Here is a 5,631-nt window from a genome sequence, read left to right on the forward strand (position 1 = left end):
ATAAATAAGAGTTTTTTGTTTTAAATTTTTAAAAATATTTTATTAAATCGTGATTGGTTGATTTTCATCTTTTGTCAAGTCATTAGAATTGCTGAAATGACATTATTAGTAAAGAAAAGATGACTTAAACTCATTATGGAGAGAGTTGGTATCAGCTTTTATATATTATAAATAGATTAACGGTAATGCCAATTAATCTACCAGTTTATTAATTAAGATTTGGATTTTCTAATGTTTGAATTTCACCTTAGAGAATAAATTGTGATCTCTCACCATTTATTTTATAAGTGGAACCAAGAATAAATATGAGAGAGAAACCATTCAAAGATAGAAGATCACACTTTACCCTCTAAAGTATATATTTAAAATTTAGAAGATCCAAATTCTATTAATTAAATATGTGATACGTGAATTGGGACCCTCATTGTGAAGGATATGAGAGCAACAATGAATTAAAAAATAAAAGTAGAAAATGAAAAATTCTTCTTAGAGTAAAAGTTTATCCTTCAATGCTTCTTCAGATTTGTTATATTTTAATTAAATAACAAGTATTGTTCTCTTTTTTAATTAAATAAATCTTGACTCTCTATTTGTTATATTTTATATCAGTAATTCAGATTTAGAATTTAGAATTAGAGCTTAAGATTAAGAGTTCAGAATTTTAGGATTTAAAATTTTTGTTTTAGAATTCAAAAAATGCTGCATTCCTTATTTTTTTCGAATTCCATTAGCATTCGCCTAGAGTAAAATACCCATAAATATAATTATCATCCAATTGAATTTCTCCGGTCATTTTCTTAACTTCCGTCGTACTCGAATATGGTTAATAAATTAAATCAGCTTGAATAATTGAAATGGTTTAGTTTTCATTGGTCAAACCTGGGGAGTATTGTTGAGCCTCCCTTAAGGCCTTAACCAAGTGTTTGATGGTTTGATTGTCACCTTGAGCATAGAAAAACTGAAATTCTATCTCATCTAATCAAAGTGCCTAAAATCAGCGAGGAATCAATCATTATGTGGATACAAAAAAGTCATTGGTCAACGGTCATAATCACAAGCCATGCCTACTTTTCAATTTCGGTTAAGATATACTGTTATTGGTTGCTTCAACTCCTCATGGAACTTTCTTGGGTCCATAAATCATATAAGGCAACACTATAATTTCTTGGCTTTTGCTTGATCTTTCACATTTTCCATACTTATTTGTATTTTTGAAATAGAAGATTCGAACACCCGCTATAGACTAAGAATGTCAACTATTGCGTGCTTGCATCTATTCTAGTTCTTTATCTACTAATTCCTCTAAAAAAGAGCACTATTACCAAGTAAGCTATAATAATAATAAAGCAAAACAACACAATGGAAACGTTCACCTTGCTTCTGTTGTGCTTCTTATTCCTGCATGATATAGCCGTTTCCACTGCCATAGAAAGCATTACTATTACACAGTCCCTCACTGATGGTGACACCATGGTTTCAGCCGGTGGAACCTTTGTAGCTGGATTCTGCAGTATCCCAGAAAGTTCCAAGAACCGTTACGTTGGAATATGGTACAGTAAAGTGCCATCTAGGACAATAGTATGGATTGCCAATAGAAACACTCCACTTAATGACTCATCCGGGGTCTTGAAGATCACTGGCAATGGAACTCTTGCTCTTTATAGTCATAACAATACCATCATTTGGCATTCCGACTTATCAAGATTCGCACAGCGGCCGGTTGCGGTGCTTTTGGATTCAGGGAATCTCATTGTGAAGGAAGATGGGAGCAATGATGATGATTTGAAGAGTTTTATTTGGCAGAGTTTTGATTACCCTTATAACACGCTACTGCCGGGGATGAAACTGGGAAGTGACTTAACTACAGGCCTTACAAGGTACCTAATATCGCCGATTAGTTCTGATGACCCTTCTGAAGGTAGCTATACTCATCAGCTTAATAGTGTTGGATATCCTCAATTATGTACAAAAGATGGCCAATCCATGACATATAGTAGTGGATCTTGGAACGGTGTTCGGTTCGGCGGAATTCCCCAGTTAAAACATAATACTATATACACCTATTACTTTGTTTACAACAAGGAAGAGATATATTACTCGTATGAGCTTGAGAATAGCGCTGTATATTCAAGGTTTGTGCTAACCGCAGACGGATCAATGATTCGTTATGTGTGGAGTGTTACGAATAAGAGTTGGAGTGTCTATCTAACATTACCAACTGATATCTGTGATGATTATGGTAAATGTGGAGCATATGGTATCTGTAATGTAGCCAATTCCCCTGTATGTGGTTGCTTATTGACAGGATTTGAACCTAAAGTCCCTGAAGAATGAATGGAATCAGACGGATTGGTCTGATGGTTGTGTTCGAATCAATAAATTGAATTGCCAGGATGATGGATTTGTACAGTTGTCTGGTTTGAAGTTACCAAACACACAAAGAGCATCAGGGTTAAATAATAGCATGAGTCTTGAGGAGTGTGCTAATTTATGCATGAAGAATTGTTCCTGCACGGCTTATGCTTCCTTGGATATCAGGAATGGAGGAAGAGGGTGTTTATTCTGGTACGATGAGCTGATAGATATTAGAGTTCTGAGTGATCCACAGCAAGATCTTTTTGTCAGAATGTCAAGGAAAGATATAGGTATAGAAGTTCATCTTACAATTTAACAAGTTCCTTCTTTCTGTTTTTCTTTTTGCATTGTTTTCTTAGATGTACATTTTAATTGTTAATTATATTTTTCCTAGATGAAATTAAGAAGTCATCACATAAATCCAAGATCAGGAAGCTGCAGATTATTGCTTCCATCACAGTCATATCTGTAGGAATTTTGATCCTATGCCTATCCTTCACCCTATACAGAAGAAAGAAGCAGCAGATAAACTATGGTAAGTCACTTCTGCAGCCTCATTGATTTTTTCTAATAAGTAAAGCTGTTGAGTTTCATGGTTTCTCAATTAATCGATTAGTTAATAGAAAATTAACCTATATATGAATTTGAGGTAAATTTGCAATAACATTAAGACATTAGGGGAAAATGGAGACTCTAGAAACAGGATAATCTAGCAACATATTTTAAGAGGCATGAGAAAATCTAGTTAGCAGATTTCTTCATTTTCCTGCAGCCATGCTATATTTGTTCTTTTCTTAATGCTTACTGCTTTGCAGGAAACATGAGAGACAGTCCAGAAAGATATGCACATGTAATACAAGAGCATCAGGAGGAAGAACTAGAACTACCATTGTTTGATATGGCTACACTTATTGCTGCAACCAATAACTTCTCCACCAGTAACATACTAGGAAAAGGTGGTTTTGGAACTGTTTATCAGGTAGTATATTATATATCAGACAAAATGACTAGTGCTTTATACTTAGTAGTATGAACTTAAAAGTGGATGTTCACATCAAATACTGCAATATTTAGGGTATGCTGAGAGATGGAAGAGAAATAGCAGTTAAGAGGCTCTCGGTAAATTCTAGACAAGGTCTTCAAGAGTTCAAAAGTGAAGTGTTGAATGTAGTCAAACTTCAGCATAGGAATTTGGTGAAGCTTCTAGGGTGTTGCATTCAAGCAGAAGAAAGAATGCTGGTCTATGAATATATGCCAAATAAAAGCTTGGACTACTTCATATTTGGTTTGTTTCTAAGTTGATCCTTTCCTAGTTTTGATTTATTTACTATTAATTATTTTCTAGTTTGGGTAATAGATCTTCTATATTTCTCTACCATAACATTTAGTTAAAATAACTGAATGAGAGCAGAACAAGATAAGACACTGAAAATAAGACATAAAAGGCAGAAACACCAAATTAGTATTTGTGTATTTTATTTGGTTATAAATAAAATATAAGATAGGACAGATTATGAAAAAAATAAATTTCTGTTACTAGTGTCTTTATATTCTTCTTGTCAAAAATGACATCAGATTCATAATTTAGTATCTCAGGACACAATGTCTATATTTGTGTCCAACATAATTTTGTATGTATCCTTATTTCCATGTCTCATGCTTGTAAAATTTTTCGGGCAATACAGTTTCTTCTAAAACATTGGTGGTCGTTCCCCTATAAGAAAATACTTAAAATTTGAGCTACAAAGACTACTTTAATCTGAAACTCAGCATTTCTTTCTTTTTATATATAAAAGATAAAGAGAGAAGCATGCAACTAGTTTGGTCTCAGCGTTTCCTTTTTATCATTGGGATTGCACGGGGCGTTCTCTATCTCCATCAAGATTCAAGACATAGAATAGTTCATAGAGATCTCAAGGCTAGCAATATTCTGCTAGATGATGAAATGAATGCCAAAATCTCTGATTTTGGACTAGCCAGAAGCTTTATTGGAAATGAAAATGAAGCAAACACAACAACAATTGTTGGAACTTAGTAAGTACTTGATTACTTAACATGTTAATATATATAATTAACATAAACCTTGTGCTGAAGCTGTTTACTTGTATCATTGTATGTTGATGTTTGTAGTGGTTATGTATCACCAGAGTACCTAATTGATGGAATTTTCTCAACGAAGTCTGATGTTTATAGCTTTGGTGTGCTTGTATTAGAGATAGTAAGTGGAAAAAGAAATAGAGGGTTCAGCAACAGAAATCATCGCTTTAATCTTCTGGGGCATGTAAGCTAAACTTTTGTTTGTTGTTGATACTTATTATTTTACAAATCAAATAATATATGTACCTTCACCTAAGTCATGTCCTAACTCTACCTGGTGTGACAAACTTTGTGGTTGTTATTGTATTAACTAAACAACTGGATACATACAGGTATGGAAACTCTTTATAGAAGATAATTGCTCTGAAATAGTTGATCCGTCCATCAGAAATTCGTCCGATTTATCCAGAGTCATAAGAGCAATTCATGTGGGTCTACTTTGCGTTCAACAGAATCCAGAAGACAGGCCAAGCATGTTGCATGTTCTTATGATGCTGAGTAGCGAATGCACATTGCTTCAACCAAAAATGCCAGGGTTCTTCACTGAGAGAGATCTTGTTGGTGACACTTCATCAAGCAAGAGTGAACTAGTGTCATTTAATGAAATCTCAGTTAGTGTGGTGCATCCACGGTAGATGTTGTTTCTTAAATAATTGATTAGCTAAATTCAGCACATGACAGTAGCATACAGTCCTTTTACAAGAGTAGAGAAAATTTATACTGTCATGTTTAGGGATTTTGTTAATTGATTACATGTTCTTTATATGCTATTTTATGGTTATGGTGCATGGGAATATGTTCTTTCTTGTTTACGTCCTCTGATCAAAATATGCAGTGGAATGGAGTTGTGCTTGCAACATTCTTCTTTCTTATTTATTTTATGAATAATTATATATCTAATATATATTATTATGCAAGAATCTTTTTTGAACTTAAAGTGTCATGGTGTATAGAAATTTTTTTTTCTTTTAATTAGATTAAAACTCGCACATACTAAATTAATTATACAAATATATTTTTATTATATAAAAGTTGATACCAAAATTATTTGGAATTTTATTTAAATTAAATAACTATAAAATTTATGAAAATACATAAAGTACAGTGTAATTACATAAATATACAATTGGTCACATTTTGATTATTGAGAGATTTCGAAAATTGAATATATCTCGAGTA

General features: G+C 33.0%; 1 pseudogene across 1 annotated transcript; it reads left to right on the top strand.

Annotated features, from left to right (window-relative positions):
* Positions 1-1,345: 1,345 nt before the first annotated feature.
* On the top strand, positions 1,346-5,087 carry LOC110265785 (G-type lectin S-receptor-like serine/threonine-protein kinase At4g27290; annotated as a pseudogene). Its single transcript, XR_015896729.1, has 7 exons — positions 1,346-2,645; positions 2,750-2,890; positions 3,171-3,334; positions 3,430-3,640; positions 4,152-4,389; positions 4,486-4,636; positions 4,785-5,087. The product of XR_015896729.1 is annotated as a G-type lectin S-receptor-like serine/threonine-protein kinase At4g27290 (transcript).
* Positions 5,088-5,631: the final 544 nt, after the last annotated feature.

The sequence above is a fragment of the Arachis ipaensis genome, chromosome B8 (assembly GCF_059453495.1).
Source record: "Arachis ipaensis isolate K30076 ecotype BB chromosome B8, ASM5945349v1, whole genome shotgun sequence".
Lineage (NCBI taxonomy): Eukaryota > Viridiplantae > Streptophyta > Magnoliopsida > Fabales > Fabaceae > Arachis > Arachis ipaensis.